Source organism: Schistocerca cancellata, chromosome 3, assembly GCF_023864275.1.
Source record: "Schistocerca cancellata isolate TAMUIC-IGC-003103 chromosome 3, iqSchCanc2.1, whole genome shotgun sequence".
NCBI lineage: Eukaryota > Metazoa > Arthropoda > Insecta > Orthoptera > Acrididae > Schistocerca > Schistocerca cancellata.
The window spans coordinates 407,753,090-407,761,738 of NC_064628.1; positions in this window are offsets into that span (position 1 = coordinate 407,753,090).

Sequence of the window (8,649 nt, forward strand, 5' to 3'; positions counted from 1 at the left end):
TCGCAGCATAAAACTGACCACACATAAAAACTGGTTGCCTAAATAAAATCCCAACTTTTACGAGTATTTGTCCTTGTGATTTATTAATGATAATAACAAACGCAGAAATAATTGGGAACTGCGTTCTTTGAAAGTGAAAAAGTAAAATTGTACCAGAGTAAGTAGTATGTACATGTCTAGCCAAAACTCGCTTATTTTGTACTCGTATGATTCCAGTCAATAGTTAGCAATCAACAGTATTATTACACAAACATTTGACACTCATTCTGATTCCTTTACGTAATCCTTCTTTCGTATTTATATTTCTGATAAGAAGAACAATGCAGTTACTTATGAATTTTAATTTGTATGGTGGTAAACCACTTACACACAGAGCATTCCAAGACTTTAGTGGATAGCCATTGTTAATTTTGTATTCATTATCACAAATTATTTTTTCATATCTGTGACAAATTTTTACTTCACGAGGCACAGCACTGAGTACATCATTATTTATTATGGCACAGAGTTAATTTTTTGGCGCTAGATTAAGTGAATTTAACGATGATTGTGATAAAGTATTTTGTGCAATAGTGCCATAAATATCAGTAATGATATTATTTTCGTCACTGACTAATGGCTGTGATATTTCAATAATATTGTCACCAAACTATGGAAGTTTCCTTGTTTGTTTCAAAAAATCCACAGACTCTACTTTATGTGACAAAGCCCTAATATTTTGAGTTAAGGCATAATGACGAAATTTATGAACTCATTCTAACGTGTAATGCACTTCCAAAGTAAAACTGCATATGATCCATGTAAAATTGACGATTGGTAATATTTATCAAAAATCATCACACAGAACAACAGTTTCACCTCCATATGTTTATTACTTTCATCTGTACAGAGATCTCTAAATAATCTATCTATAAGTTTAAACACTTGATGTGGACACATGGTAACTTCATCAGCAAGAATCAGTGAACATCAGTTAAAGTATGGGCCACAGTAATTTTCTGATGTTTATATTGGGCACTGGATTTTACAAAATTGGAATGGGAAGCTTAAACAAATTGTGCAAGGTTCTACTTCAAATTAGAAGATTTGAACCTATGCCTCTAAAGACTGTTGCAGTGCAAACAAGATTCAAAGAATTTAATTTATTAATGATTGTATTTTGTGTGTTTTATCACAACCTGCATGAGCAGTTAAGCAAAACACATTTGTGCCAGTGTTATGGTACTGAACTTCAAAGTAGCACTGTCAGTTACAGTAAGCTCTTCACAATGAGCTTTTTTGCATAGTTCATTATATTGTAGCTCCTCATGTATTGGATCCCAGATATCCACTTCAGGACGTTTTGGCATTAACGTTAGAGTAGGTAATCCAGATAACCAACATATCAAATTATGACTATTCAAAATATCATCAGTTTCTAATAGTGCTATACTCTGAGAAATTTCTTCATTTTATTCCCTTAAGAAATCGCCACAATGGTATATTCTATATTCAAGCGAGAATACTAAAGCAACAGCTTTTATGTTTTAAGCACAAATTACACCAAATAAATGATGCCTTAGCTTTGGCGAATTCAGTTACTTTGCTTCATTAAAACATTCATGTCATTCGTGGTCAGACATTTTTTCACGTTTTCAGCTGCATTCCATTCTTGTCCTACTCTGAAGTAAATGTTTGGTCTATAGGTCAAATGAACATCAACCCTAGTGATAGTGTGCTACTGAAAATACATTGCAAATTCACAAATACACTGTACCACTTGAGTTGATGCAGCATAACGGCCATTCACAAAATTTCTCACTTTGTCAATCTAATCTTCTTCCTTCCCATGTAATCTTTCATTGCCTGCTTCTATAGCTGCACTATTATATCCTTTATATATTTATTTATAAATGTATTTAACACTTTCAACTGTAGTGCCAACTCTAGTGTTAACTGGTCCCGAGATTTTTTCGACTGAAACAATGTTTTCTTTCGGAAAGTGGTTCATTGACACTTGTGGTAAAAATAGCGGCAACATTAAATTGAATTGCATCATTGTAATGCCAGGAGTCTAAATTTTTATTAACCATAATAACCATTCAAATTACTGTATTTTCATTACCCGCTCTTGAAAAACATTTTCTCATCACAATGGAGGAACACTCAAAATTATTACTGCATTCTAGTTCAGTAGCACTTCCATGTATTACATTGTTGTAAGTGTAGCAGGACTGATTTTATTGCTCATTTAGTCTACAGCGAACAACAACGTCTGTGTCATAAAAGTATAATTGCCCATTATCATGTTGAATGACAATATAGAGAAGTCATTGGACGTGACCTGTGACAAAAAATGCCGTCTGTTTTAAAGCGATACACCCCACTTAAAACTGTGTGTGGAATTTTTGCCTCAAAACTGACCATATCAAATGCTGCATTGCAGGTACGAATATTATTGAATTAATTCTTTGATTTCTCATGAATTCTTGGATCACTTGAAGTAGTGCGCCCTTGATTTCTCATGAATTCTTGGAACATTCGAAGTGCTTCCTTGATAAGGCACTTTGAAAAAGGATTTTTATATTAATGCCAGCAAATTAACTTCTCACATACGACAGCACAATGTGAATACCGTTGCACCACGTACAGCAACCTCTAATGCGAACTGTTTTGCATTTCAAAATCTGCATTGTAAATTCATGAAACCGCAGTTGTAAGTGGCACTATTGTTTTAAATTACCGTCAGTGCACATTCAAAGGTATATAAATAGTTGTATTATCATTATGAATGTCCACATTCCTATTGTTCTGTCTGTGCAAAAATTGTGTGTGCCTGGCTCTGCGTCTTTCACTCTGACCCATTACAGTTCCCATTCCACGCATAGCCTAAAACGAAAATGGTTTCCGTATAGCAAGGGAAATTGGAAGTCACAGTTATTCAAAATGAAGAAATTAAAAATTAAGACCTTATTTCATGTTACCTGGGAATGGTGGCAAATGAGCAAAAATTACTCTCACAGATGTAAGCGAAATAACGAAACCACTGTATAACGTTACTTACAGACTTCGTTGCTATGATATTTTGACTCCACTGTTAACATCGTCGACCTAACAGTGGTTGCATTGTAGCTGCCCAGAATGTGTATGTTACTGCAAACGAACCATGTAAACATGAACGTCCCTAGAATGTGATTCCACGAAACGTTGTTACTTTCGTGTGTCATTTCTACCATACTGCCTGATCAGTATGTAGGGCAGAAGTTGGTAACACTTCAAATATTGCTGTTCACATAATGGAGATTCTACTGCGTGCTAGGGAAGGTATTATCAGAGTTATGAATATGAAAGCATCTACTTCCTTTTACCACTCTTAACGGCTACGTACACTCTTGATTTTTTTAAATACATCTATGGCAAAGTACATTTCGAATTATGTGTTTCATTGACCTCCTTGTATAAATAATATTAAAAATCGCTATTTCAATTTCCGTATTTACATATTAACATTATGGTGACCTGCGCCTCTCAGGTGGTAGCATAATCACGAAAATGCTTTGTAGCTAATCTGCAGCAGAAAACCTGCGGAACAGCTAGCAATTGCGTACTGCAACAGAGTAACGTTTTTTTCTAGGCAGTGGATATATTTGGTGTATTATGGAACAAATTAGCATAATTCGTTCATATGATAAGCTGTGCAGTTTGCACTCTATGTCGCCTATTTGCTCAAAAGATCACTCTTCTACGTGAATGAAGACAGAAAGTTTAACATATTTATCGCATCTTAAAAGTTTACGCTGGCGTGGCATGATTTAATGATGCACCTCAACGAAGGATCGGCTGAAGAGAACGTACAGATCTCGCATTGCACCTTTGCTGACCAAGACCATCTGATGTAAGGGGTGCTTTTCTTGACTTTGGGGGGAAAGGGAGAGGTTTTAAATGCTTCGTTCCATCAACTTTCGACGTCTGGAACTTAGCGGGATTGCGGTTCTAATTACGTGTAAGTACCACTGTTATTGTATCGAAGTTCTGCAATCACTGAAAACTGTCATAGGTAGCATGGCTTTCATATCCGCTTGGTCGGGTTCGAGCAACTTTGATTTTTAGGCAGCATAAGTAGCATACCAACAGAATTTGTACTTATTATAGACTCTGAGAGCACCTTTTAACACCGACGGAGCAACCCGTACCATAATAGTTGTAGCCAAGGTTAGTCTCTTTCAAGATTATCAAGATTTTTACTAATGAAGTGCGTAGTTCCCTTATCAGATTAATACAAGCATACAAGAGTTTGGTAAATACAGGCAAGTTTGGCACCGGCTGGAAAAGCACATGAATGACGTTGAGCTCAGGCATAAACATTTCTAGTCGCACCGTCATGAGATGGCCGGCAATCATGCTTACAAGAGATTGTGAGCGTAGTGCTCCGAAGGGGATAAGGGTTAATCGTTAGCCGGAGCCGAAACGAAACTTTAGCTCGTGCTTTTGAAACACTTAAACTGAACCAAATGACAATTTGACCCTCTTTCACGAGAGACTTTAAATTGTTATTAAAAAACGGAACGTAAATCTTTTGTTCACCTGCATAATGTGCACGGGGTACTGTGCAGGGAAATTGAACTTTATAACGCGACCAATAGTTCATCAGCGTGTTAAAACTCGAGCATCGTCGAAAAATACGTGTATACAGAACCAAGCGCCAGAGTCACCCAGCTCGTTGTAGATGCATAATGGCTAACGAATGCGAACTACAGGCAAACTACACAGGTGAACCTATTCTAATTCAGGAATAAAATCCACAGCCTGGCTCGTAAATTGATGTGTGTATACGCAGATGTAAATCCTGCTAATAATCAGAACCATTTCAGAACACTCGGCGAAGTGTCCGAACTTTCATTGGAAACTAACTTATGCATTACTAGCACTTAGGTTAGTGCTTAACGGAGTGATAGTTCATACGCCTGCGCTCTGGTCATCAAGCTGCGATGGTTTGCTGCCAAAGTATCAGCAATGAAGGTTGCAAGATACCACCTGTGGGAGGGAGAAAGAGATGTGGATTTTGATTTAAATTCTATAAATGAAATGCAAGGAGTGCTGTTCAACATATAAGTGGTTCATTCAGCGAAACTGCATTAAACGGCACATGCAATAATTATTGATATTTAATCAAATTCATTTAACAATCACTCACAAATTATTCAAATAATGATGAACAAAAATAAAAAATTTGGGTCGCCAGATGCTGTAGAAAGTGTCAAATAAAAAAACAACAAACAGAACTGAATTGACACCAAGAGCTCACAACAAGTGAATTATATGAGGTGCCTGCCCTGGTATTTGCCTTTTAACATGAGCATTGTATGACTTCATTATAATTTAACATATAAATAAATTACACAACACGGGTTGACTGGTATAATAAATGAAGAAGGAATAAAAAAAGAAAAACAGCTGAACATATTACTCTCTTAGCGGGCAAACGGTGAATACTGTGCCTTGTGTCTTTATGAGCATCTAACACATTGCAAGGAAATTGAAGACAGCGAAAGAAGAATGCGCAGCTAGGAAGGCGGGCGTTTTCTGTATTACCATATTCATAGAGTGGTCGGCGTGGCGTTGGAGTCGGCTGATTGCGTGCCGCTCAAATGGCTCTGAGCACTATGGGACTTAACATCTGAGGTCATCAGTCCCCTAGAACTTAGAACTACTTAAACCTAACTAACCTAAGAACAGCACACACGACCATGGACGAGGCAGGATTCGAACCTGCGGCCGTAGCGGTCGCGCAGTTCCAGACTGGAGCGCCTAGAACCGCTCGGCCACACTGGCCGGCTGATTGCGTGCGGCTGCATCGAGACTCTGGCGACGACGTAGTTGATAGCGTCTAACATGCCCTGCGCTGAAAATAGTGACCGAAACTTGCTACTGGAAGTTATCATTACTGGACGACAGTATGTGTCCATCTGCAAGTGCAAACCTACGCGAAACTGCATTCAACAAAGCTCAAAACTGTTCTAACAGTACTACCGTCATCGGACATGTAGTAAATCAAAATGATCCTGAGTTAAGCTCTTGATAACGCGCACAGTGAGTGAAGCTCGCGTACTTGTATCTAACAAACTTTGCTCTCTACGCTGTTTGCGACGAATTCAAAGTGCATTGTCTCATGACAAGCGATAACAGAATCGTTGCGATTTACCGGAAGCAGTCAAGAGTGAACTCCTGCCTGCTCACAAGGAAACCTCCCCGTCGCACCCGCCTCAGATTTAGTTATAAGTTGGCCAGTGGATAGGCCTTGAAAAACTGAACACAGATCAATCGAGAAAACAAGAAGAAGTTGTGTGGAACTATGAAAAAATAAGCAAAATATACAAACTGAGTAGTCGATGTGCAAGACAGGTAACATCAAGGATAGTGTGAACTCCGGAGCGCAGGGGTCCCGCGATCAGCGTGAGCAGCTGCGAAACGAGAGGTCCTTGGTTGAAGTCCTCCCTCGAGTGAAAAGTTTTATTTTTTATTTTCAGACAATTATTGTCTGTCCGTTTACTTTCTTTATTTTCGCGGACTATATTTGCTGGATTCATATTGCCCACGGAATACATCTCACGTATTTAATGCACTCTCGTCCAAAGTAGCGAACAGTCAACTGCCAGCCATGCAGCCTCGTTAGCAGGAATACTCTCTCTTCCGTGCCCTGTAGTCGACTGACGTCGTGTGTTTCGATGTTTGTTTAGGTGTAGCGGACAGATAATAATTGTCTGAAAATAAAAAGTTAAACTGTTCACCCGAACAAGGACTTGAACCAAGGAGCTCTCGCTTTGCAGCTGCTCACGCCAACCACGGGACCATGGCGCTCCTGAGCTCACACTATCCTTGATGTTGCCTATCTTGCGCATGGACTACTCAGTTTGTATATTTTGCTTATTTTTTCATAGTTCCACACAACTTTTTCCTGTTTTCTCGATTGATCTGTGTTCAGTTTTTCAAGGCCTATCCACTGTGCCAACTTATAACTAAATCTGAGGGGGGTGCGATGGGGAGGTTCCCTTGTCAGAAGCAATATTCGGTAAGCCCAATACTAGTGCTCTCCTCGCACCTGGAGAGAGAGACCCACTCCCCTCCAGCGTCTTGTCTCCGCCCTTCCGCAAATTATGTAGCTCGTACCATTTTTCAAAGCGAACATTAGATTCTTGCCAATGAAGAAGTCCCTTCAAAATTATCTCCCTCCTTGCCGTCGCATTCCGCGAGGAAAAGAGAGCGCCACTCTGTGTGAGACAGAGTATACAAATAAACCAAGACTTCTCCCTTTGAGTATTGCCGCTACGTTCCCAGGTGTTCTGCTCGCCGGAAACGGCTAAAATTCGCCGGACCACTTGAGATTCTTGGACATCCAAGTCGTGTTGTTGCTATTCAACTTGCCACTCTGTCCGCGTTACCTAGAATCGTGAGAAAACTGTTTTTCGCTCTAATTTTGTAGTTTCCGCTGCCTCGGGCACACGTGCGAATGTCCACGGCTTCCCTTGGCAGCGTGTTGATGTATGCAGCGTCTTCGCCTGTCGCTAATCCTGATATGTTACTCTGTGCCTCTGTAAAGCGTGCCGACATGGGCGCGAGACCGCCGCTCGCCCGTGGGTGCACTACCTGTGTCCACCTGGTCGCCGGGCTTCCCAGCTAGGAACGCATCAGAAGAATTCCTTTGATGCACAAAGTGTACCAAGTTTGCAAAGAAAAGAACCATAGCCCTTTACCGATGCTTCATATATTGCAATAAACTAATGACCGATTTTAAAAGCAATTATCTCCTTTAAATATAAACATGAAAAGCTTTGACGCTTTTCAAAGTTCCGTACACGTGTCGACATTACCACTGAGATCACTTTATACACTTCTGACATTAGTCTTGAATTATGTGAATGCTAGATAACCTGAAAGTTTAACCTATCTAGCATAATTTTTCGTAATGTCATCGACAGCTTGCTGTATTTTGCTGCAGATCTACAACTGTACAGTTAGTAGAATGTCTCGCGCAGTGGTAGGTATAGATGCACCGCATAGCGCCTAGAATGCTCTGGAAGCTTGTAACTTCCCCGTCCTCGAGATATGTAAACTGCTTCTGGTCACGTGCCCTTAACCATAGCCTTGTCGTTCCGTAGCGGCCTACCACCTTCTCTCTGTGACGTTCTACGTATGCCTGTTTCATACGACTTTCTGAGTTATATGCAGTTCTCTTGGCGGATATTGAAGCAAGACATTGATTTAAATATTAACACATTTCACAAATCAGTCACCTTGCCTTACAGGAGGTACGATGCTGTTTTAATTTCAGATGAAGCCTTTTTGAGTTTTACTATTAACTGGAATACTACAGCAAATTTCCAGAGGAAAAACATTAGTATTAAAAAGGTATGTGTAATTACTACACTACATGCCACGTGGAAATGTAAGCAGCAGAACTGAATGCAATAACTTGACATGCTTGCTAAAATATGGAAAAACCTTTGACTGTTTTCTCGATGTTTGCCTCGCATCCCGTAATGGGATGTTGACTATTTGTGGAAGGTAAATGAAAAATTATATCATAATCGTAATTGTAAAAATAAGTCCAAGATTACGTGGACATGCATGTAAAAGATATACACTTGTAAAATCGGATGGCTCTTTTGACAG